The following is a 26838-nucleotide window of genomic DNA, read 5'->3' as shown; positions in this document are numbered from 1 at the left end:
TACCTATTTATGCTGCTTAGATGTTTCAGGTAAGCCAGAGCATCTCAACTGGCTCAAAGTACCTGCAAGTGGGCACTTCGGTAGAGCCCTTGGTCTCTGCTGACTGTCACAGCAGGTCAAATGTCCACCTCACAGGGACATACCTGCACACAGAGAAGAATCTTTTGCTTCAACAGAGGTGTCTGTTGTCACTTGAGATGTTCCAACACGGGGCAGGCAGATACAAGAGACGTTTATGAGAGATCCGTGCCCTTGGAGAGCAGCAGCTGGAGACCTGTTGGGAAACTGTGGGGTGAAGAAAATGATGCACAATGTTTAGTCAATTGAGTCTTGTCCCTGTGTCCTTTTAGGCAGTCATACTTACACCCTGCTGCTCTGGTGCCCTAGAAAACAGACACCTATTTTAAAATCATCTCTAAAAGCACAAACTTGTCTGCAGTTTAGGGGCTGTGACGGGCATGGAGTCAAGACCCTACTGTGCTGTGAGCATCCCTTAGGAGACCAGGCCAACTGGATGACCTTAGTGCATCTTGCCTTGAAAGCTTGACTTTAAGACATGGGTTCTCCTGGGTCAGGTAGCCAAGCCACTGGCTTCTGTAATCAAACCTCCTGTCACCAAGCTCCAGTTCAGGAGAAACTGGGTTTCTGCCCTTCTGAACTAGAAAGGCTGAGCTTAGGGAGATCTTCCTGTAGGTTTTGGGGTAAATTGCATCATCTCACTGAACCTCAGAAGGTGATGACAATATTTCACTTTTTCCACCTCTTGTCTACTAGGAGAGAAAACTCCTCAATAAGAGGAGCTAATCTCTCATACGGACGGTTCAGGCTGCACTTAGCATAGCATTCTTGTATACTCTGAAGTCAACTCTGCTTGTACACACAAGGCAACCTTGCTGTTACTAAAAAAGAATATTTTTTAACAGCTTTGTTTATTTTTGTCCTGGGAGAAGGGTCTGCCTCTTACAGTATTTGCAGACAGCCCTTGCTAAAAGGAGATCTGATCTCAGGCATGGTCTCCAACCAGAACTATAATTCCAGCGGTGATAACAATAATAAACATGGCAATAACCATGCCCAAATATAGCACTTGGCACTGTTTTTCCTGTTCAAACATCAGTTCCTACGACTGTCATTCTTTGCACACTTCCAAATGCTGGCATTTGGAAATGGCAGCCGCTTCCAACAAGGCCTTTTGTCCAGAAGATATTATTTCCAGTAGACTGCACTGCAAAATGCGATGTTGCACTTCATCCCTCCAAGGTAGAGATGGGGACAGCGTGTGACTCATGCCTCTCATATGATCCTGAAAAGAGAATGCATCACTGGTGCAGGCTTCAGCTGTGCACACTAAATTCAACTTACACTTTCCCCCTTTGTACAAAAAGAAATGCACTCCCATTATTTCCTCTTTTGGCTATAGAAGTTCTTCCGAGATCTTTTTTCCCCATTTTTCTTGCAGTCCTTCCCTCAGACTTGCTTCATCTCTTGCACCCACCAGGACAGGAGCCAGCCTCTACAAAACCTGGGAGAAGTGTGTTTCTTGTGAAAGATGTGGCTTGCTCAGTTCCCGGAAGGTGCTGAGACTGCTGGATGTAGGGCTGCGTTACAGCTAGTTGAAACAAGAACTGTGGACCCGGACAAATGTCATTGTTTTCTTCCCAAATAATTCAAAACCAGATTGAACTATTAACATTTCCAGAATAGCTATCCATCCCCTAAAACATATCTCTGGAAAGACCTCATTTTGGTATTTCTAGTCCAAAGGAAATATTTTAAAATTCCTGAATTTAATAAATTTTCTCTTCAGTTAGAGTTGGGTTGTTTTGGTTGGATTTTTTTTTTTTTTTTTTTTTAGGGGGGGATATTTTTTTTTCCATAACAATTAACTTGAATCTTTCTGAGCTGTCAGAGACCATCTGTGTTTAGGTTTAATTGTATCAGGCTCTCATCTACCCCTGGCCAGGCACTTCATTCACATCTTTCACTGCATGAACATGGGCATGGTGGGAGTCAAGGTCTAGGGGTGTACCATGGAAAATGTTGTCCATACTGTGTTGCCTCACAGCTGAATAAAAAGATCCAAGACAGTGGAAGGCACTTTTATGAAGTCCCTGTGTAATGAAAACAGGCAGAGCATAAGGTCAGCATGACCCAGGCAAAATGCTTCCTTTCTGCTGAAGAAAACAAAACAAATGGATGCTGGTGAACTTCAGCAGAAATGAAGTTGTTTGTTTTCATTTTCCCCAAGGGAAAAGCGTAAAACTCCACGTGTGCATGGGCTTTCAAATTCATAGGCAAACTACAGGAACTGTCAGTTATACAGAAACTGCATTTTCCATGAAGAGAGTGCACAGAACTGGGTAGACAATCCTCAGGCTGATGAAGTGATGGGATTGCTCAGACATGCTTGATTTCATGAGCATTCAAGAGAAATGAATGAAAATTACAAAGAAATTTCAGGTAAACCTCTTTGTTCAGCAAGAAGAGCAGATTCTCAGCTTCACTCAACCTAGAAAGCAGTAAGAGGAAATGAGACAACATCAATAAACCTCCTAGATGAACAGGAATGTGGGGCACTGAGGACAGCATGAAGAGGGAGAGGACTCTCCAGGAGGCTGAAGGAAGAAATGGGAGGGCATGAACCCAGAGGCAACAATTTTATCACTGAATTGGTTCAGATAGGATTTACCAGAGAGGTGGAAAGGGGTGGGCAATGCTAAGGATGCTTTCATGTCTTCTTCCTCACCGTGCTGTAACTGTCTACCCTGGAGACACACTCGCACAGCCCTCTCACAAATCTAGAAGGCCTTCCTAAAGAGTGCAACAGCAACCCTCTTCAGCCCTGTGGTAACCAGCATCACCCAGCCCTGCCCAGGTGTGCTCAGCAGCTGTTTGCTGGGAAGCATCCCATCGGGTTCTAGGCCTGGGTTGACTGCTGTTGAGATAAGCCCACATCTCAGGCTAGATCTATACACCCCGTACCCAAGACAGGAGCTGCCTCAGCCAGACTTGGAGAAATACCCAGAAGAAGTTGTGCCTGGAAAAGCCCTCCTGCAGCCTGGAGTCACCCGCTGTGGGCTGGGTGGAGGCAACTCATGTCCTTCCAGGGCTCACAGCCATGAATCCCTTTTGGTGTTACACCACTGGAATGCCTTGACTTTGCTGCAAGGCAGAAGGCAAGATAATACTTTATCCTTTAAAGGCAAGAAATAACACTTTTGCCACATCCAATGCAGTTATGACTGCCAGGATTCATAGCCTCCCTTATCAATCTGAGCATTTCCCAGTGCCTAAAACCAATGGTCAGGTTCTGGGTACAATGCTGTGATTACAATCGCCCTGTCTCCTACTTAGATCAAGGAAAGACAATGGTTTCTTTTTTATCATTGTAATTGATATCCTGGATGACAGTGGAATGGGTCAGGTGCGGACACGTGTTTGCACATCAGCACTGAAAGACAGACCTATCGATTAACAGGTGACTGTGGAAGGTGTGGGCTGCATGCCCCCCCCCTTTGGAGTGCTGTTTTTTTAAATAATCACAGACAGCTTTGCAAGCCAGAGAGGAGCACCGTGATAACCTAATCTGGCCTTCACGCCTATCAGAAGCCAAATGATTTCACCCTGTATTTTCAGTACCACAGCAAGGTCTTTGGGTCAGCTCTCCTTTGGGTTGCAGTTGAACCTATACCGTAGAAGAGGAAAGCCCCTCTCTTCCCAGGCGCGGAGGGATCAGGGAAGAGATTTGAAAGCAGTACCTGGTCCCTAACCTGGTATGTTCCCCTTCCCAGGAGGTGAGAAGGTATTCTGGACTATAAAAACTGTTTTGAAACAGGAAGCAAAGGGACAGAGGTCTGCTTTTCCTTCTCTTGTAATCCTACTGCATCCAAGTGGTTCATGTCCCTACCCAATACAAGGGATCTCCACTGAAAAGCCAATGCTGACCGCACCTGCCCTGTTGGTTGCACTCGTGGGAAGGCTATGTCCTTATGTGCTGTCCTTGGTGAGGGAGGCCAAGGGATGGTGAGCAGCTGGCTGCAGGCAGGGCCGCACTGGACCTGCCTTCTGAAATCTGTGGAGCTGGGGGAATCCAGCAGGGCAGCGTCTGAAACCCAGCTCTCCAGCTCCCAGCCTGTGTTTCCTTCCAACTGTCCAGTGTTCCCAGCAAACACTTGACCTTCCTGCAATCCCCACAAACCCACACACTTCTGGAACATGACATGTGAAACTGGAGGGACAACCTTTAAATGACTTGTCTTCCTCAGATGCCAGTGTTTAGGCAGCTAAATCGCGCTCTTGAAGTTAATTGTTCAAATGTCACATCCAAGCTACCCACTGACAGTTCCCCTCAGTCCCTGGAGAATCTCAAGCACTTGAAAGTGTGATTCATTTGCCCTGTTTAGGTTAAATAACCCACAAACAGGACATGGCTGGTTTTCTGCATTGACAAAGGAAACAACTACCTCAGATGCTGATAGATCCGTCTGTGAGTTGCTGAGTCTCATCCTTAAATCAAGCTGGATGTTTTCCTACAAAGTGGTCCAGCTCAATCAAGACAGCAGGGCTGAGTCACCGCCAGCCTGATGAGATGGTCACAATGACACCCGACGGGCTCCAACCTTTGCATCTGAGAATAATCACTGCCGAGTGGCAAAACCACTGTCTTAATGAGATTCAGAGTGGTTTGCTTGTCTCGGATCCTAAAGGCCAGCTGCCGTTGTGCATTACATCCACCCTGAGTTGAAGCTGGACTGGGGAGTTGCAGGGCTGGGTGATACACACCAACAGTGGCAAGATCTCCTCCTCATTTGTACCTGCTATGTCAGACAGTAACTGTACATATTACATACAGGGAGGGGGGGAAACCCTCCCATTCTAAGATTTTTACCTCTTGGGGTTTTTTTTGTTTTGTTTTTGTTTTGTGTATGTGGTTATTTTATTCCTGCTGTCAGCTTTTCTACACTGGGAAATTTCTTCAGAAAACCTCTTCTTGTCTTATATGTGCTGTGGGGTGTTTGGTGATGCTGTGTCCATAATCATGAACAGTGCAGGCTCCAGCAAATGCTGCTGGATTTAGCTGCCCCTTCGGTAATCCTGGATCTGACAGCACCTGATGTTATATACTTCTGTGTAAGATCAAACAAAAACCTTTCATCTCTTTTGCCCACTTAGCCCTTTCTGCCCCCTTTCCCTGGCCACTCTATTAAAGGTTCAGGTCCCATATAAGCAGATCAACTGTGTTGCTTTTCATTGTCCCAGTAAAATACAACACTTGAAATTATCCCAGCTCTAAACTTGTTTATCACTTCTGCAGGCATGTTTCCAGTTTCCACAGGCTACGATTCCCACATGTTTTGTTGTACAATTTTTTTCTTTTTTTTTTCTTTTCTCCGCCCCCGCCCCCCTCCCCCAACACACACACACAACCTTATGAGGTGGGAAGGGTTATTCCTCTGCAAAAGAAGCCACTGTCAGGAAGAGCAATATCTGAAAGCTCAGAGATATTCAGGTGAATTGCTTCTCTGGATTTTAGCAAGGAAATCTGGAAGCTACTCCTGGTAGCTGCGAGTGCTGGATGACTGGTTTGCTGACACTCAAAAAAAAAATCTCTGTTAGAGCAAGATGGACAGCTGTTACAACGACAGGAGAGAAGACAATGATAGTAAAAATGATATCTGAAGAGGCAGAAAAGGGAAATGAAGCTTTTTCCTGCTAATTTTATTTTGGAGGCTGCTACAGCTCCACTTCAAATTAAATTTAACCTTTACTTTCAGAGACAGCTGAGGAAATCCATTCTCAGTTGAAAAACAGGCGGTTGCTCTCTGAGACAGACTTCCCCTTTGGGGCTGCCAAATCTCAACGCAACTCTCAGCACTGTCCTCACTTAACCTCTCCCAGAGCCAAAAAATATCCAAATAACTGGCTGCTTCATGCCCTGGCCATTAACTTGGCCAACACCGATCAAGCAAATTAGTTCCAGTAAATTTAAACGGAACCCTCTTGTGGCTGTCAGACAGCTAGTTAAGTCTTCCAGTCTACTGGGAAGAAAGTGGAAAAGGTAAATAAGTCAAATCAAAAGTCCTTTCCAACCATGTGAGTGCAGCTGCCCTGGTAGCCCCCTGCAGTGTGGAGGTGGAGGTCCTACAAGCAGGGGGACAGGGGGGACCTTGTTGCCTTGGAGGAACATTGCAGCAGTATGTTCCCACCACGCTGACCCTGCCTGTGCCAAGATGTCCCAAGACACACCTGGATTTCCATGCTGTACCCAGGAACTCTCTCCTGAAGTGCTGTAGCCAATCATTGGTGAATTAACACAGAGAAGAAGGCCTTTTCTCCCATCGTATCAAGGATGGGGAGGGAAGGAGCTACAGATTTATATCTGATGTAAGGTGGCTCCTTCTGAAGAAGAGCAGGCTGGGCTCATCTATGGCATTTTAACAGAATTCCTAACTATCCCTTGGGGCACAGGGCCTCATGAAAGCAAATAGCCCAGCTGCTTGGTGGCGGCTGATGGGACAAGGCAAGAGGGTCTGTCTTACTGTGGGAGACTCGGTGTCTGGTGGTTCAATGCCGCTGAAGGTACGGTATGAAAGGCAGGCAGCCTGGCAGCCTAGCCCCACACTGCGATCCCAACATCAGGCAGAAGCAGATTCGCTCCCTGATTTCAAGTACACTGTTTGCAGACAGGCTTCTTCATATCCCTTCAACCTAAAAAAGGGATAAGAGGATAACTTTCCTTGGAAGCACTTTGCGACCTGCTGACTAACAGGGCTGTGTGTAAGCTGACCTAAGGCTTCTTAATCATTGCAGTTATCAATGTTAATACATGTGCGATCACGACATGAGGCTTTCAGAAAATTGTGTCAATGTGTGACATCTCTTTGGTAGATACAAGTGTTAAAAAACATTTGTGTTGTATCTACATGTTGCGCACAGAGTGGGAAGATGAATGCAGGAATCCCCAAAGGGCTTATAGGCAAGTGCTAGGGCAAATCCCAGTTAGCCCTCATCTGCTTGATATAAATAAAGAAAATCTCCTGAAAAACGCATAGAGGTACACAGACACATCCATATACACACACACACATATACAGCCCCCCAATATATATGTGTGTGTGTATAAATATGATAGGGTATGGGTAAATATGGTAATATATTAAACTTTTAACCTATCTATAAGGTCAGATTCATCTTTTCAGCCCTGGTGCAGTGAACTTAGCTTCAGTGCACTGGATTCCTAAAGAAACTTGCATTTTGTGTAAGCACCTCCTGCAGACTGATGTCTGGTGTGACCCCAGGCAGCATTCAGCACACACATCTCATCGAGCCTTTTTAAGGAAGAGGAGGCACTGCACCGCGACTTAAAATGAGGACCAGCTGTGGAGAAACACTGGTTCTACATTTTTCAGCAGATACTGCAAAATCGACAGCTTCCTCAGCAGGAGGTGGACAGTGAGTACAGAATGGCATGTGTGTGCTTTTTGTGGTCCTGGGGCAGAAAGAGCTATTTTAGACATATTAAAGTGGGAGAGGTAAGGTATAACTGACACAAATAAGGTGGGAGAACTTTCTCAGGCCTTTGGCACTGCTCTGGGGAAAGGCCACATACAGCCTGGGTTTGGGATCTTCACAAGGACTACATTACCACAATGGCTGAGGAAAATAGGCACTGTTGTCACCAAGGAGAATGGATATATTGTCATTGGTGGCCCAGCTCCTCCAACACCTCACCTCAAGCTGTGATTGTAATGGCCAACTCCAGCACACTTCTCCCTTGGCTTTGCTTGGTGTGCTGTCTGCTCGGATGTCACTGCCTGCCCCTGGGACAGAAACTCTGGCAGGGTTGGGCAAGTTTCTGCACCAATCCAACACCCCTTAGTGAAACAAAGCTGTGCAACAGCACTGTGTCATCTGCAACAGATGGGCACAAACACGTTATTGCTCCTAGTGTAGGTCCAGCTCCCTCCCAAGGATGCTCTGTGGGAGTGTCAGGCTGTTTGGGATGTTACCTTCTGTCCATTCATCTGCTGATCTAGCACTGACTGAGTTACCCCAGTTCAGAATAAACTGCGTTGTGCTTTGTCCTCTGGAGAGCCAAGATTGGCACCCATAGAACTGTGGGAGAAGTTAAAGCTCCAAGCAGATGGTCTTCAAGGCTAAAGGTAGCTCTGCCTCTTCCCTCAGTTCTCTTCTGATTTGATTTCCTACTGTTTTCTCCAATCCTTCTAACTCATTGATGCCATCACCTACAGCTGGAGCCACCCTGGCTCACAGTTTTTGGAGCTATCATGGCTTGGAGGAAAGAAGCAACATGAGTTGTCTTCATGTTCTCCAAGATGCTGTGTGTCTTGGGTAAGGCATAAGACTTCAGGGCCAAGGACATGTCCTAATCACCAGGGCAGGGGGTTCTGGGACAGCTTCTCAGCAACTTGGGGAGTGGGGAAATTGCCACATGAACATGCCACTTTTTAAAAGGATGCTGTATAAACTTAATGTGGGAATCAGATTATGGGGTGACTGTGGAATGGACCCTGGAAGTCCTTTCTAGAGACATGTTTCTGGAGACATTGAATTTAGGGGGTTAACTGAGTGAAGGCAGGAACTGAGTGTGTGTAAATCAGGAAAACTGGTTATTTGGGCATGCTGGGGCCATACTGCGGCCTGAACGGGTTAAATCTGTCCAGCAGGAATTAGCGGTTACTGGATGTCTTTGCTTCTGTTTCCCAGCTGCTTTCATAAAGGGTTTGTTGCTGTCTGAGTCTGCCCCAGCCCGACTGTCTGCAGCAAAGTCAACACCCCGAGTGGGCTCTGGCCAAAGTGTCCCTGCTGAGGGGAGTGACAGGCGCTGTGGTACCTGCCCTGGGCAATGCGGGGTGAAATCCTCTCCTGCCTTTGCACCCCAGCTCCAGACTCTGACAAGTAACCTGAAGTCACATAGCTGTGCTAAAGTCCTTTGACAGGGTCAGGCTGCAATGGTAGATTTTTTTAATGAATGTGGGTGCTTTGAATGATCTTGCAATGTTTTGCTAATTTTATTCCCCTTCTTGCTGCCTGATAACATGAAAAAAGGGATGGATCATGTATTGTTGCCTAAATATGAATAAAACCACTGCAAATTTCACAAGATGTACATAACATAATCAGACTCAAAGGGTCCTTTCTAGCAGATGCCTGAAGCCAAAAGCAGCTAAAAATTTTTAGCAGCATCTGATTTATGGTCTGACTTGACAAGTATTCATATGGGTGTGAAAAAGCTTCTGAAGATGTGCCACAGAGCATTGAATCCCTTGTCATCTTCCTCACTGCTTGCTCCGTCTCAAATTAGATTTGGTATTTCAAGTGGTTTCAGCTTCAGGCTGATTTTTCTTGCCTCAGTTAAAACTCAGGTTTCAAGCTGAAGATGTTTCACCCATGGGAGGCTGGCACCTGTTATCTAAGGGTCCAGCAACACTGACCATGATTGAGTTTGGACCTAACTGTACACTGGAATAAATCAGCATTATTGATTGAGAGGATTTTTGCTGGGCTGTTTTACACCAGACCAGTTTTACTCTCAGCAGGATTAATAACGGGCAATTTTCTAATAAGCCCATAAAATTCTGCCTTGGTATAATATGAGATCTTTGCCCTTTGCTTCCTTTAAAACCTTCTGTATGTCTGTGACTCCAAATGCCAGGGGCAACAGAACACAATCTTAGTTTTAATTGCCTAATAAGCATGCAGAAGCCATGCAAAAGGCTGGGTGCAGAGCACAGGCACCCGAAGACAGGGGAAGAGGCAAAGGCAAAGGAAATGTATGGTTATATAGCAATATGGAAGAAAGTAATGCAAAGACATTTCATGCACACACAAGGCATCTTTGCTACCGCAAGTAATATCCAAAAGGATGTCAATTATTTCTGAGTATTTTCTGGAGTGTTTTTTGTTTGGTTTGGTTTGGGTTTTGTTTTCCGTTTTTTGCCTGAGACAATGAGCGTTTCACTATTTCATTATGTTTTGAAACAAATATGGAGCAAGGCAGTGCTCACAGTCTCTCATGCACTCGTATGTTTCTCTAACAGTAATAACAGTGGCTGAAACTGTTTCCCTAAGAAAAACACAGGAAACTTGGGTAGCAGGTGGAGATAAAAGAAAAGCAGAATTCTTGCTTGATGGCTTGTTTTCCTTGCATGACTAACAGTGTCTGCGCATAGATTGTTTTTCTATAGAGCTGGGGGAATGTCTTAAAGCCAAACGTCTTTGAAAGACCCAGTTCTCTTGTTTGTGTAGGTAAATAATAATAATGTTGCCATGGTTTTATCTAGTGTTTTGATCCCTTGATCTCAAAGATCTTTACAAAGCAAGGGAAGGCCAAGGTGAGGAACCAGGTCTGCATTTTGCAGATGGGGAAACAGAGGCACAGAGAAGTAAAATGTCTTCTCAAGTTCATCCTGAAGGTCCCCTGCAGCTGAGGAAACATCAGCCTTGTTCCTGTACTACCTGCTCTGGCCATGCTGCTTCTAGCAAAGACATGTTTTTTCAAAGCACCAGAAGAGCGTGAGTTATCCAGACCCCTCTGACCTGACTGAACTGGTGTTTTTAATCTCACTTCCAGCCTAAATGAGTTTGTTTAGAGAAGTAGAAATTTTGTGCCTACTCTAGGCAAGAGTGCCTGAAGGAGCGCAGACCCAATGGAAAACATAGACTCATTTGATACTTTCATCTTAAATGTTGTTAGTGGCACACACATTTTACCAGAAATGTCTAATGAAAATTTTCAGATAGACGACTGCCGTGAGTTTGTGACAGCTCACACAGAGTTGGTTTTGGAAACACATACAAGCAACAAGCCAAGACAGACAGTCTGCAAGAGGGAAGGCCAGGAGTGGGTCACTGGGACACCGGGTGCTAGAGCTGGAGCACAAAATCAATCGATGAATGACTTCTCAGGACTTGCAGGAGTGTGTGGATACAGACTCTTTTTTTTATCCACTGCTGTCCATGTCCTACCAGGGAACACCAAAACAATAAAAAAAAAAACAATCCTCTGAGCACACAAACCTTCACAGAAGCCATTGCCACCTATTTTTGTCTCTGTTTAGTTGTATTATGACATGGTCTGAATTTCCTGAGACACACCAGCTTTGTTTGAGTTTTTCTCCAGCCAGAGTTACCAATCCCCTTTGTGGTTTGGGATAGGAAGTGTTTAAAATGGGCAAGGTCAAATCTCTGTGGAACGTCCGCTGGCTTCGGAAACCAGACTTTCCCAAATGCACCTGCTGGATGCAGGAAACAAGGGGATCAGTAATAACAAGAGGAATAAGGGACAGAAGAGCAGCCAGCATATGCATTGTGCAGTTTTCTCTGTTGACATTTGCTCCTACACCTGCTGAATCAGCATTTTTCTCCTGCCAGCATATAAAGAAGAGACTAAAGAGGCTGGTAACATTGGCCAAATCAGCCTATTCCACTGTTCTGGAACTCCTTGGATCAAGTAGAAAGCCTTTGTCAATCTCAGGGCACAAAGCCCAGGCAGTCCTCCTGGGGTGCCTAGCTATTGGCAAAATGCTTTCCAAGCATGCAGGGCTAAGCCCTCTAAGTCCCTCAAGAAGGGGCGTCAAGCCAGAATTTAACAGAAGCTGCCATAGCCTCATGGCAGTAAAGGTTGCATCTCAATACAAAAGAGAAAAGCAGAGGCGTAAGAGAAAAGGGTGTTTCTAGGCAAGAGAGGTCTTGGAGGAAAAGTTCCTTCTAACTTCACCCTGAAGTAAAATGCACCAACTTGCAGAACTGAGACTTCTTGGTTCCCTGCCACCGAGGGCTGGAAACAGCTTGTTTTCTCTGAGTTCAGATGTTAAGTAGACCTGGACCTGCTCAATGCTTGCACATGAAGACTTCACAAGCATAACTGAGAAAGTCAGGATCAGACATTAGACTCCAGAAAATGCTGAGCTGAATAAACAGAACCCACCCAATAACAACAACAACAACAATGTTTTTTTAAGCAGCTTTGAGCTCTAAGCGGGGAAATGAGGAGAACTTTGCCATGCTGACTCACAGGGTGCAAGGTGCGTGTTGTTGACTTTGCTCTTGGTTTGCAGGGATTTCCCTTCGATCAGCGAAGGAGCAGCTGGGCCTGAGCAAAAAGGAAAACCAGATACTTTTGTCACATGCCAGTGGTAAAGACAGGCTTCACAATGAGCTACTTGCTTCTTGCACTGAACAAGGAACTTCAGTCAGAGAGAAAACAATATCACCTGAAAAACTGTTTCCTCTGTCGGCAGAGGCTATCAAGGGTCAGGCTGGATGGGAAATGCCTGGACAGAATTACTTGTAACTCCAAAATCTTAGATCAAATGTTTCTAGACCATGGTGACCTTGAGGTGCTGGAGGATGAAAAGGGACGTGGATTTATTATAACCTCTGTGTGACATACGGTCTTGCCATATGCCACTAAATTCCCAGAGGTTTTCGAAGTGCGTGGCATTGATTCTCATGCCTCAGAGCAGAGGGAAAACTCAGCAGACTGATGTTGCTAAGCAGGAACACAAGAAATGATGGAGTTCTTTCTATTTTGGGGGTGAGAAAAGTAATTTCAGGAGACAGGAAGCTGTGTGAGCTGCCCTATAAAAGCCCCTGGAAAAGCTGACTTTGCAAAAAATGTGAGCAGCCGTGGGCACACAAGAAGGGAAGCTGCTCTCTGCTGTCTTACTCCCAGCTCGCCCCCAACCCCCCACTTCCCCATGGAGTCAGGGAGCCATGTGGCCCCCAACATAGTTTTCCTGGCTCCTTTGTAACCTACACGGTGGGCAAGAACTGGTGCCTGCCTAAGTAGCCTTTCCATGGATGTGTCATCAGGACTCTACATTAGCCAAAGCTTCTCCCCTTGTAAAACTTCCCCCTGTTTAATTGATGACACACCGTTAGCTGAACCTGTTTAGGCCTCTTTATGTTTCTGCAAAACTGGTAACACTAAACAGGGCTTAACGTTCCCAGTAAGAGGCCAATTCCTCCTCCCTCCCTGGATTCTTTTGGAGTAGGGGATATATCCGTGTGTGTATCAACTGCAGTTCATGACCGATCTGCAGTTGATTCAGCCCATTGCTCAGGCTCCAGGGCTGATGTGTTTGGCAGCCTCTTGAACTTGCTCCTTCACCAAGAGGGCACAGAGGATGTGTCGGGGCTGGGGGGAGCTTTCACATGCTCCAGGCCCTCCAGGCTCCACGAAAGCAGCACTGCATTCTGTCACAGCCAATTTGTGGGACACCTCATCAAGAGGCAGACAGCAGACAGCCACCCACAGGCTGTTTCCAGCGATGGTTTTGAATAGCTGAGGGCTCAAGAGAAGTGGGCAGACACCTTTTTATAGTTGAGAGATAATCTCCTGGCTGGAAGTAATGAGCAAGTCAATCTTTTGGAGCAGATCTTAAGAGCAAAGCTCTATGGCTCAGTAATGACCTCCAGTGGTAGCCTCATGGGGTCTTCTACTGTTCATGGTCCAGCCTAAGCCCTCAAAAGCCATAACACAGTCAAGTCTTAGCCCAGTGGAGAAACTGGGTGCCCTGATATCCTGGTCATGGATGTGTGTGTCGCTGTGCTACAGTGAACTTTGTGGGTGGCTGGCAGATCCATTTCTTTGGAGAGGCCTGGTCCGTGTCAAGGGACAGAGAGGTCACCTCCTGGTGTTTGTGCTCCTGGGGTTCAGCTGGGGCCCTACGGACGTGTTTGCTCGTGCCCCCATCTAGTGGCTGTCCCCAAGCCTGCAACATGTCCCCTCTTCCTCTGGTGCCATTCAGCTCAGTGGGGAGGACTTTGACTCTGCTGTTGATGTTTGTGGGGTGCTACCTGGCTTGGGACTGTGCCCTTTTGCAACTAGGGTTTGTGGCACAATCCGTCATGGTAAATCACTCGTGGACAACATTGCCAGGGGCCAGAGAATCAAAATCTGGTAACAGTCACGCCAGTGTGATAGGACTGTGTTTCTTACTCCTGTCCAGGTTCCCAACACATGATCTGACACTGAGGTATGTGTCCTTGCATGAAGTCCATCACCTCTGCTAAAGCTGCAAAGAGGGGGAAGAACATGTTGGTGATGATAAATCAGGTTTTCCCTCACTCTCATGCTTATGGCTTCCTTTTGCAATGTGATTACAAAAAAAAAAAAAAAAAAAAAATTCCCCCAAAACCACCACCAGCAACTGAAAAAGGATGATGGTTTCAGGTGTAAGTTGCTTCCCCAGGCATGAGATGAGCTTTCAGGCAGAGATGACATTGTCTGAAGTGAAAGTGGAAGCTGCGTGTAAACATTTGGCTGTTCTATTAAAGGCTGGGAAACAAGACAATGTGATTTCAATGCTGCATGTAACTGGAATACCCCAATGAACCTGCACTACTTATCAGCTCTGATGGTAATATAAAGGGCTCTAGGTATTTTTACAGCTCCTGTTACAGCGTTATCTCAGCTCTGCACAACCTTTATTGTATCTCCTCCACAATTCTTCAGGAAAGACATCAGTTATTTCTGTTCGACTGCTGGGAAAATTGAAGTGTACAGAGAGACATACTGAAGGTCCCAGAGGAAATAACCAGCAAAGAAAGTAGGGAGTTAAACTTAGCCCTCTGCTTGCCACTGAGCTGCCCTATCTGAGATAAATCTTAAACAAAAGCCACAATACCTCTTGAATTCAAGAAGACACAAATGTCACCACAGGACTCCAGGAAGCATCCCCAGCACTGCTCAAATGCTTCCTGGAAGCTGAGGGTAACTGTGGGAGCAAAGCACTGTGACTGGTGTTCAGTGGGTTAAGAAGCACCACCCAGCACTCTGAAGATGCCTGTTGCACTGGTTGGAAATCACTTCCCCAAAAGCTGGTGGTAGCCACTAGGAAGCAAGAAGTCCCCTCTGAGCATTACCTGAACTGAGCTGTTCCAGGCAGATTTCCTCAAGCAGTTACAGAAATGGCTTCTTATAGTGACTCAAACCCACTGGAGAAAGACATATATGGAAGGAAAAATGTTACTTTGCCATCTCCCCTATTCTCATTCCCTCACCACCCCAATGTGGCCAAGCTGGACTTCCCATGCTATAGCAAGAGCAGGTTCCTAAAGATCTAAATTTTGCTTAGTGGGTAGATATCCATTCGGTGTATCCCTAGGGCTTTCTACTTGCTTTTGCCTAGCATGCCTTGGCTACTCTTGCAGGCATCAAATGATTTTCAACAGAAAATCCATTATCTTTCTGATATAGGCCTGCTTGTGTTACCAAGCATAATCCCTTGTGAAGACCACTTGTCAGGACACACTGACAGGAGACCGACAGCCCTGTAGTCAAACATGGTGGTAGGGCCAAGGCTCAGGAGCTGAAGATGGGGTTGATGTTCCCCTTGAATTTTGGTCTAACAGCTGGCAGTAAAGCGAAACATCAATGATCAGTGGTCATCTGTGGTTTCCCAAAGCATTGCTTTTAGCTCCCTGATGCATTCTTTTAGGCTGGTTTGAAGAAATGGGCTAGGCCCTCCAGAAATTTCTCCAATAGGTCCTCTGCTTTGTCTGTGTAGAGGTTGGTGGACTTTCTGTATCAAGATGGCTCCATGCAGTGCCTAGCACACATCACGACGTAGTACAGGAATGGGCATGGTACGGAGAGCTAAAGGGCTGTCTGAGTACCCCGTCCTCTCTCTCTCAAGTACCAATGATCAATCACTCCCTATTCATGTCTTTCAGGCCACTGATGATCTAGATATCTTAATTCCACTTGCAACACCCCATTTCTAGATTATATGCTTAATTTCTTGACATGCATGGTCAGATCCATAATTCAGCCCTCCTTATTGTTCTCCTCTCTATCTCTTCCAGTTTTGATTGTCTTTTTTTGAGAACAAGAGTTTGCACTCCATATTCAAGATGTGGAGAAGGACCTGGATGTCTATGGTACTCTAGCCTTTCTGGTTACATGCTGACTTTCATTCCTGTTCTTCCAACGTCCTTCTTCACTACCCACCTTGAGTTCTCCACAGCCTGCTCCCCCACCTCTCTGGGGTCTCACGTGGGGGAAAGGAGAGGTCGGTACACTCCTCAGGCTTTTTCCTCCCCGAAAGAACAGCAGCACTGGGTAAAGTCTCCCAGAGTTAAGCCATCCAGTCAACACCTTTCTGGGGCCATGGTGGGGAGCAGCATGACCCTGTGAATTTGTTTCACTGTCTTCTCAACCAAAGGCCACTGACTAGGGAGCTGTCTTGCTAAAACCTGTCCATTTCAAAGAGTAATAAGACCTCTTGGATGCAGGCTGGTTTACAGTCAGGCTGGAAGAAAGAAGAAGGATTGCTTTCCAAGCCGTGTAGTGATCCCAGATTTGATAAACCCACTCTTTTCCTTTCCTCTCTTTCTCTCACCTCCCAGGGGTGCAACTCAAGTATTTATGAATGCAAATGGTTCTTGGGTCAAAAGCAGGTCAGAAAATGCTGTACAAGCAGGATAACATGTCCTCTGTTTCACCAGGGCACATATTGCAACACAAACAAAAGAGCTGCCCATGCCCCTTAAGGGCTCTGTTCTCATTCTCCCTCCTCCTCTGACTCAAGCTGTGTCCTGCCCCGTGGAGAGTTTGGCTTTCTGAAGTCATGAAGGCTGAAACGATCAATATCAGCCTGATCTGCTGAGCAGCCCTGGGTCTGCATTTCTAAAAATGGATAGGATTATATAATTTTTTGAGGGGTGGTGGTGTGGGTAGTAAAAGGAGGAAAAACACCGTCAAAAGCTAAGGCTGTGCTCATCAGCCACTGCTCGCAGCAAAGGCAGAGAGGTTTCTCAGGGAATACACAGACTTGAGCCCTCTGTGATAACATGTACTTAGTGCCAATGGCTTTTAGAAGAGAAAATATGACCCTCAGCTTCCCAAGGCACAGCGCCTTGTGCAGTGTGGGCCAGGCCGAGATCTTGCTTTGGCTTCTCATTCACCTGCCTAAAAGGCTCTTGAAGTCACTGGGATTGTTTTGACGCTTGTTTCCTGCCTTTGTCAACTGAGTGTAGAGGACCAAGGTCTGCTGCTCCCTTTTCCATCTCTCTTGGTTGCTGCAGAAATCCTGATGATTAAATGAGGTCCCTCTGCTGTGTAAATGGTGCTGTGGGCTCTAAAAGACACACTGGCTCAGCTTTTGTTGAAGTGTGAACCCAGAGAAAGCCCTCCAGATCCATGCCAGCATCCTGGCCTTCATAGCACATCCCAAGCACATCCCTGCATCATTTCATGTTTCTGCCTGCCTGGGTATCTAACTAACTAATCAGTCCTCATGACAGTCCTGTGCTGCATCTGTTCCAGGTCAGGGGGAGAGAAAAGCTGATTTCCATCATCACCTGGAAAGTCAATGGCAAAGGGGGAGACAGATCCACCCTCCTCAGCTGGCAGGCATCCAGCCCTCTCCCGTCTGTCTGTGGTGCCTTCAGAGATCCCTTGATGCTCATAACAAGGTCATTTATGAATGCTCGTTATGCTCAGCCTTCTGCACAGACGCTCCAGGAAATACAAGTGGACTCTGAGCATGATCGTAGTATATTTATACATTAGTTATTCTTTTAACCTTGGTCACCAGCAGTGTCCTGATCTGTAAGTGCTGTTCCTATTTATATATTGCCTGTCATGCTAAGCGGTGTTGTACTGACCCAGCTGCCCTCCTTACTGGAGATAATCATTAGATAATCTAACTTATCTTGCTTCCTGCTTTTAAGACTCAGAAACATATTTAAACACTGCCAGCTGGAAGGGCAGAGTTAGCTGTCATACTTACTGATGCTTTAAGAATCAGTTTGTAGGTAACCCAGGAAATCCAAATCTAGTTTGTAGGTAACCCAAGAAATCCAAATCCTTCCTTCCCTGTTTGTTTTCTGCTGAGAAATAGCTGACACAGGTCACGCTGCTTCGTGAACAAAGGAGGCCACACTTAGTGGAGAAGAAAGATGACTCCTGAGATTGTAAAGTCAACTCTGGACCAAATTCAACTCGATGTCAGTGGAAAAGCATTTCCAGCCTGGACTGCATGTGACAGTGCCCTGCACTGAAGTGACCCATGTGTAAATGAGCCTGGAATTGCACTGGACACTTAGGAAAAGGTGATAGGGAAATAACACGGAAAACCTTGTGGAACTGATTGAAATCATCCTCTTCAGAGGTGAGGTCAGCAGGGCAAAGTCACCTTCCACAACAAGCAGTTGCTCCTGTCACTTTTGTTTCATTCACAGTTCTTCCTTCCTTCCCCCGCAAAACATTGACCCATCCTTGAAGAACAGCTCATCCTGTGCTTGGGGAAGGAAGGCAGTTTAGGGCAGACAAAGATGAAGACCTAGTCCTGGTGTGTGAGAAGGCCACAATACAGTTCCCCAAACATCAATCATCTGTTAACTTCCAATACTTGACCATTACAACCTGAAAGTTCACTTATCAGATGGAAAACGTAAGAATGCAATCCATACCTAGCTATGCAGGCACAGATTAACTTTACTTAGAGCACTCTAGGCCTTTATAAAGAAAAAGATAGCCGAATGCAATTCAGTGGATGTATTTCTATTAAAACTCATGTGCCTGCAACTGTCTGGGTTAGAACACACACAGGCTGGCTGTAATTCCACCCCAAATGAGGTCATTTGAAATGGTACAACAAACATTACTAATGCTGCTGCATCATGCTGGGCTGTCAGATAGATCCCAGGGCTTTAATGCAATGCTATATATATATTTATACAATTGCCCATACTTCTTTAATTAGGAGATGCAAATGCTAGTCAGAGACAAAGCAGAAAATGCCAACAAAGGCAGATCATGCTTCCGTTCACATTGAGGCGTTTGCTGCTGACAAGATACAGCTGCATCAGCTGTTTCTTTCGGCATTGTATTTGGCTCTGTTAAATCCTATTGATGAACAGTAAATTGTCTGGAGTGGTGTCATTTTCAGGGGAGGCAGAGGGGTAAGGTTGGAGGGTTGGGGTTGTACCTATGCTACCAGCTCTGTGGGGGGCTGTACTTAAGCTATGAGACCCCACTGCCTGGACTGGAAAACAATCTCAGACAGAGGTTGGGAAAAGCTGCCCGGCATGGAGCAACATAGACGTGGCTGTCCCTTTATGGTGTGAGTGAAAAGTTCCTGGTCCTGCAGCTGGGGGTAGATAAGGGCATGAGGGGGTTGAACATACTGTCCTTTCCAAAGCACAGCATGGACATGCAGGACAGGGCTACAACAAGCAGCCTGGATGAAATGTGCTTCAGAGCAGCTGATGCTGATCTCCCTGTCTTCTCTTGGCTGGGTGTGCGCTGTCATCTGCAGCATGTAATGGTGGGAAATGTCCAAAGTTTGGATAGGGAGGGGTTAATATTTTCACTGCTTGCTGTGAAAGTGGGAAAGAAAGGAAGAACTGAACTGCAGCACCTTGGCAGGACATCCAGGCACCTGCCTGCAGGCAGGCTCCACCTTGATCCTGATGCTGAACATCTCTGAGCCTGAAGACAATTGGGAGCCACCACAGCTCTCCTGGCAAAATTCCTGGCGCAGAGACAATTAGGCTAGCAGTGCTTGTGTTGGCCTAGTTTGTATTATTGTAAAGTGGTGACAGAATTACCTCAGCACCTATAAAGCCTTTGTCAGCATACGCTGCCTCTACAGGTCTTTGTTTCCTGGGCAGGTGGGAGGTGAGGGTGAAGTAATGGGTGGGCAGCAGCCCTCGCTCTTGGTCCTTCACTGCACAGTGGCCATCTGGGTCCCTTTCTGCAGCCCCTTGCTGTGGTACAGACCATCACACATCATGCCCGCCTCCACAGCAGGTTGCGTCTATCCCAGTCTGTACTGGGAGGCATCGCTCTCCCAGCAATGGCAGTGTCCTCTGGTGTAGCCAGATCCTGCCGGCACAGTGCCCAGATGTGCAACAGTGGCTTGATGGGCAAGATAGAGACTGATGTAAGACAACCTGATGAACCTTTACAACATTTGTGGTGCTCCCATTTACCATAGCTTTCCCCAGAAAACTGTCCTCATGCCACAAGGGGCAGAGAGGCCGAGGAGTGGAGGAGCAGATGGCAGGGACTGATTGCAAGGCCATGTATGTGCTTCAGAATATGGAAGTACACTATAGGGGAAAAAACGCATGGAAACAACCTGAAAGCTCAGCTGCATCTAATTTCACCCTGAATAAAAAAGAAAACCATTGCCTTTCACAGTTCTCATTTGGTTCTGAAGTAGGATCTGGAATGAGACTTTCACAATTAAAAATATTATCCCTCCGTCCTTTTCCTAGAAGGCTAACCTGTCTCACAGCTGTAGGATGCTCATATTCTGTATGGCACAGTTCAAACCAGAAAGACTAAATAGTTATGATCCTATGTTCTCAGGGCTGTGTCTTTGTGGTAGTTAAAATAAATGTTGCTGACTAGCTGCAGAAGTGCTTCTTTTACCAAAACCAGAGTGCAAAGCATGGCTGCAGGACAGTGATATGTCAACCAGAAGTCTAATGTAGGCAAGCCCCTGGTGTGGAGGCTGAAACTAGAATTCAATCCCGGTTGAATTTCCAGCCAGCCTGAGATTTTTCACTCCTTTATTTTTCTTGTCAAATGTGTAAACCATGAAGTTAATAAGCTTGCTTCCCCAGTCTCAGAGAACTTGGTGTTACTCTCTTGAAACAGTCAGATCCTGAAGTGTTCATTTGTACTAAACCCCGAGTTAGTTTTACTTTGAAGCCATAGTGCTGGGATAACGTTTGGTACCCAAGAGGAGATACGTGCTTCTGCCAGATTTGAAGTTCATCAGAACTGCTACAATACGGATTTAGAACTGAATGAAACTTTATGGAAGATTTTGTTATATTTAGCTTTGGCAAACCATTCTGTTTTGAGCTGCCTCCTATTCCCCAAAGAATCCTGAAAGTAAAAGAGAAAATTGTTTCCAAATAAGAATAATTATAGCTTGCATAACACAGTCACGCATTCAGTTACAAAGTCAAAGAAACCAATCAGGGCATCTCGCTTGTACAAACAACGTCTTAAATTGCAGGGAGGAATGTTTCATGATACCCCAAATTTCACAAAACATCCGGCTTCACTTTGTTCTAAGTTTGAAAGTTCAAAAGATTCACAAAACCTAAACAGTTCTCATACTTTGCCCCACTCCCTCTTGCCAAAGACCTGCCCTGAAAGTGAGTTCTGAAAGTTTTTGGGTAGAGAAAATACAGATAAAAACAGCTGAGTTTTGTCCTTGCATATATCTGTGCTTGCTCCAAAGTCTTGAGTAAGTAAATAATTTTGCTCTTTTTCTACACTTGTTTCTTTCCTCTCTTTATTTATCACATCTTTTTTAGGCTGCACATGCTTTGGAGTATGGGTGTCTGTGCTTCAAGCTTTTGTTTTTTTCTGAATACCATCTAGGGAGACAGGGATCTCCAATTCTCTTGGTGCAACCGCAATACCCTCAATAAACAAATAATAACCAATTCAGGGGTAGTTGGTTCTTTAGGGCAGGACAGTATAATACAGCCCATCCTAAATAACTCTGTCTAGACACGTTTTGGGAATAAGGCCTAATATGATAATTCTGGGGAATTTTCTTTCTCAAAGCAAAGGTTTGCAAGCAACACCCTCCTACTCCAAAGCGTATCTGCCAACACCCCAGGACACTGCAGTGCAGTGGCAATTATTGAAAAGACAGAATAGACTTGCAGTAGTGCCAGCAAATTCCATCGTGTTGAGAAGGAGGGGTATAGCAGTCTTGGTAAGAGCCAGATCCCAACAAGCAGAACGACTGCTTTTCAATAGCTGGCACCCATGGACTGGTGCACTGTTACGCTACCACTTGCATCTACTAAAACCCAGCTGCCTGCAAAGATTTTTCTAATGGTGGAGATCAGAGGTCCTTGCCTGAAGTTTTTGCAGTCGGGCAGGCCAGGACCTCTGGGCAGCATGTGCAGTGAGGATAAAATGCATTGCAAGTCCTTCTCCTTCAGATCCAAGGTATGGTGTGATGTGACAATAGATTTGACAGCAGTTGCTGCAGTTATCCACAATCTGGGATACCTGGAGGACCTCATCCTCATCCTCATTGCCTATTTAGAAAACAAGTCACCATTTCCAAATAACTGAGAGTCCCTGGAGAAAACTGTAGTTTCACCTCTCCGGACTTTGCCTCCACTAATTTTCAAGTAGGAGAATATTAAGATATTTTCTCAGGTGCTGCCATTTCAAGCTGCTGGGCTCTTGCACAGTCACATTGGAATCCTGTAACACAGCCTACCATAAAAGATAATCTAATCTGGTTTAAAAACAACTTCTATTTTTGCAGTGGTGATGAACCCACCTGTTGTGTTCACAGGACCTGAGTGACCTGCAGGTCCCAGGGCTATTTTCAAGGTAGAAGAAATTTTCATTTACCTTTTTTTTGCTTCCTTTCTATGAAGGTGAGAGAATGCAGGGGTCTTGATCACGCTGTTCTTTCCACCTTGGAAAGCCAACACAGGGATCAGATGCATCTTACTGACACAGACACCCAGTGTAGGCATCTGGCCAGAGGTTTCTCCACGTGATTTGGGAGCCCAATGGAGATTTAGTTAAAACAGCTAACAGAATCTAGGCAGGGATCCAGCTAGTCAGGTATAAGTGTCTGGTACAGAGGGAGTTATGTCACTCTCCACACTACTGAGCGCATTGACTAGAAGTTTGATTCAGTTTTCCAAATTCAGATGTGTAGCGAATAAGTTGTGTACTGGAAGTGTGGCTTCACTGGCTGGGGAGGGGACCTAACCCTGGTGTTTTTTATGGAGAAGACATCTGTGAGTGGCTGATTTGATGGTCTTCATCACAGTGAGAAGGGCAACAGCTCGATCTCTACAGAGCAAACAGTCTCTACTGCATTACTTTGACAAACATACAGAAGGACAGGTGCTTGTCCTGCTCTTCACATTATGACAGCAAGAGGTTCATCTTCATTCTGAGTCATTCACTGCTGGTCCGATGTTTCTGTGTGCTACTTTAGATAATTAGGAATAAACAACTGCAATTTTCTTGCCTGTTCCCTCTTCCTTCAAATACAAGAACAACATGTGTTTGGGACATCTCCAGGGAATATTTTCAACAGACAAAGTGAGACTGAGCAGAGAACTCTTCACTGCTAGCGTTATTTTCAGATAGTTTTGTGAATTCTTGCATTTCGTGTTTATTTTCAGAGGAAGATGTTAAGGCACTGACCTGTTCCAACATGAGTAAGACCCAGGACCTGTAGACACAGGAGACAGTGTTCAGTACCCTTCACGATTTGCCCTGAAGCCCTGGTCGCCACCAACACACCTTTGCTGCCGGCTGGGCCATGGGGCTCCTATGTGTCCAGGCAGCTTCAGTGTGTCACTGAGAACACGAGAACACGGCCTGGGCAACTGGAAGACCAAGACTGTGGAGAATGCAGCCCATCCCTACAGCATCAACACAGCCAGGGATCTTTCCCAGACCTTCCCATAACCATCTTGAACTACTTGCAGTCCTTCCCAGCCAGGGGGAGCTTTGTGGGCACAAGCTGGATAGTTGGGGAAAAACAAAAGGGAGAATGACTGCTTGGAAGGGAACACCTTGCTGGGCCACCAGCCACATTTTTAGCTCCTGTATTTACAATCTGTCCCAAAACTGAAGTCAAGCCAACAGTGTGAATCCTACAGAAATCTCTCCTAACAGGGAGACTATTGGTGAAGACCATCTAAGGGCAGGGGGAAGCCCCTGCTACAGCCAGGAATGCCAATAAGAGGTAATGTGGGACAAGCCCTTGTCAGTCATTTTCCATCAGCATTTTCTTCACTGGAAGCATTTTACACTGAAGGTTTTCTTAATTGCAGTGCACTCTGGGTTTGAAGCCAAACACAGAAATTTATTTTGCTTTGGGGCCATGGCTCAGCTTAAGAATAAATTGCCTTTGGGTGGACACAGGAAGGGAGCAGGGTACATTTCATCCTCTGGAGTTACCCCTCGGCTTCTAGTTCAGACTCAGGCAAGAACAATAAACAAGACCAAGTGCCGGTGCCCCTCCTGCCTGAATTCTCATGGCACGTGTTGCTCTCACGCGGCTCCTACCTGAGACCGGAGAGCTTTGGAGTGAGTTACAATAACTTTAGTCAGTGCCTCCCTTCTGCCCTGCACCGCTTGATCTTATCTGACTGGGAGAACGATGGAAAATTTTTTCTTGCGGAAGGGAAAACATCAGAGATGTTATGAAATCTATTCCTGGCACTTCCTTCATCTGCGGTGGCTGGAATGATTTAAAAACACAAGTGGCTTCCTTCTCTTACCTGGCCCCTTTCTTCACAAGGGTAAACCTTGCTGGAGGGGATTGAAAAGCCTCCGAGCTGGAAATGCCTGAGTGTCTTGCAGACTCATGGCTCCTTCAGAATTGTCTCTGTGCTTGGGCCCTGGCCCTACACATCTGTCAACAGGGCAGAACACATGTCTGCCAGCTCTTCCCACCAGCGCAGTGAAGCTCACTTCCCTCTGCCTGGCCCCAACTTGTTTCAGGTCAAATTAAAAACTACATGAGTCTGATGCTGCCTTTTTAATGTATTGTTTATTGTGTGTTGATTACCAGGAAGCCATCACTTTGCCTCTGCTTTCTTGGCAGGGCATAAGGAAAGAGAGGGAGGAATACACTGGAGAGGGCAATCTGCTCTGCAAGCATCTCTATCCATAAAAATTAGGAGCATCTTAGATATGCAAGGTGAATCAGAGACTAAGGCAACAGTTGCGATTAATGTCACCGGAAATTTAACTTTTTTCCTGGACTTTGTGAGGCCAGTGACACTGACACATTCATAGGCACAGCCTTATTTTTGAAGCAGGCCAAAATCCCGGATTTTGCCAGCTCCACCCCCAGTTTCTGGCTGTCAGGATGCTAGACAGCTGAGGTGAGTCCTTCCACCCCAGTAGCTTCAGGATGCTGCAGACTGTTTAAAATGAACTTGTCAGGGAGGCGAAGGCTGCAAAAGTACTCATTCCAAGGAGTTTAATGAAAATAGGTAGCCAGAATGAAGACAGAGAACATAATAATGTCCCTGTTGAGGGAAGTACAGTGGAGCGAGCTCAGTCCTTACAAGGCACTAAAGAATTTCAATTAAAACCTGAGGTAAAGGAAAAGCCCTGCTGGAGCTCACAGACACTGAAAGTCCAACCACGAGCTTCAGAACAACAAATCCAGGCAAGTTCTGCCATCCAGGAACAGCTTGTTTAGCCCTGATTAGAATAAAATGGATTTAGAAATAATAAATAAACTTTCCTTCCTACCCCACCCAGCTTAGGATCTGCTAGAGGCTGAGATGGTCTTACCTGTTCACAGATGCTTTTCACAATAACCTAAAGGCTTTGGGCTGCAGCTGCTCAGTCTTGTGGAAACATTGCTGGTGCATTTGTGATGATAAACACGGTATTATTAAAATGGTTTTCTGATATTTGCCTACCCATAAATAATAATAAGGTGCTGTGCTTACACTGTGATTCATTTTTAGACCACTTCAAGGAAGTAATATTCAAAATTATGGGTTCTGCCATTGTGGGGACATGAAGAAGTCTCTCTCTGTTCTTGTTTTGGAGATAATGCATGAAAACTTGGTAGGAGCAGGACTGGAAGGTCCTTGGAGAATGCTGAAAGAATTTATGGAGTCCTGAAGATGAAACATGATCATATTCCAGAGGAGCTTTTAACTCATATAAACTAAAAAGATCTGCAGGACTTCACCAGTTGCACAGAAAAGTAGAAGTGAAACAGCTCAGGGTCCGTGGCAGGAGGAAGAGGGTCTTCCAGATCTGAACACTGAAGCTGCAGGCTAGTAAAGTCTTTTAACAGGCAAATTATACAAGGAACCCCTGGAACTTAATGAAGAGCTTCAGCTCTCCCATTGAACAGGAGAGAGTAAAACAACTCTTGGAGAAGACTAGTGGTCTCAGGGCTGGATGCCGGCAGGCTATGGAGAGCTGTACGCATTTGTGTGCAGCTGCTAGTCTCCGTGTTACGGCAGGTGGTGGGAAAGGGGGTCACAGCTCCCTTAGTAAATGTCTGGTAAATAAAGTCCTTGGAGAACTGGGTAATGCTCCAAGTCCTCGCGTTTATTTCATTCTTTCCACAGCTGCTTTTTCATCTCCTTTGTCCACCTAGTCCTGTTCGGGATGTTGTTGCCAGGAGAAGTGACCAGCACACCCATCAAACCTCTTCTCTGGTTTCCTTCCCCCTGTCTGGAAAGGGACATTACTGAGGATGTAGCTCCATCTACTGCCATAAAGCGAAATGTCGGTTCTCCACCAACATCTGTCTTGGACCCTTTTGCTGATGCATTAAACAAATTGAACTCAGCATAAAAATGACTCACTCACCCTTTTTTTCTTTAAAAAAAAAAAAAAGCAAAAACAAAACCAAAAAGACCCAGAAATTAAACCGATAAGGAGACAATTATAATTTCTGGACATTCAAAATTCCAGTGGAAAAAAAAATCTAGAAAAATAAAAAATAACAATACACAAAATGTTTCGTGCTCAGATCTCAAATCCATCCTAGAAAAACTATTTTACCTGCCATAATTATCCAGGATTGAAGAAAGTTCTGGAAAATCTGGCCCAAAACATTGTAGCTTATTCTTACAGTAAAAATTTAAGGTACATGGTTTGGTCACAGTCCATGGGATGGGTTAGCCTTCAGTGTGTTAGTTCTCACCCGGGTTCTGTTACTAATATAAAATATTGTTTTGGTTTTCCTTGTAGCCAATATGGAGAGGGCAAGAACTCCAGAAGGCATTTTTTCCTCCGCTTAGATGCCTGGCTCAGGGTTTCATGACTGTCCCTCTCTCTCTAGAGACACAGTGGGTGGAAGC

The 26838-nt window shown here is 45.6% G+C and overlaps 1 long non-coding RNA gene across 2 annotated transcripts; it reads left to right on the top strand.

Annotated features, from left to right (window-relative positions):
* The first annotated feature begins 7388 nt into the window (after positions 1-7388).
* LOC130150749 (uncharacterized) lies at positions 7389-26326 on the top strand. 2 transcript variants are annotated; one of them, XR_008822361.1, is made up of 4 exons: positions 7389-7452; positions 15835-15909; positions 17297-17581; positions 22768-26326. It is a non-coding gene; the product is annotated as an uncharacterized LOC130150749 (long non-coding RNA). The 2 variants fall into 2 exon arrangements; XR_008822360.1 differs by lacking the exon at positions 22768-26326 and having other exon boundaries at positions 17297-22754.
* Positions 26327-26838: the final 512 nt, after the last annotated feature.

Source organism: Falco biarmicus, chromosome 5, assembly GCF_023638135.1.
Source record: "Falco biarmicus isolate bFalBia1 chromosome 5, bFalBia1.pri, whole genome shotgun sequence".
NCBI lineage: Eukaryota > Metazoa > Chordata > Aves > Falconiformes > Falconidae > Falco > Falco biarmicus.
Note: the sequence above shows the minus strand (reverse complement) of the source record. Positions and strands in the feature narration are given on the sequence as shown.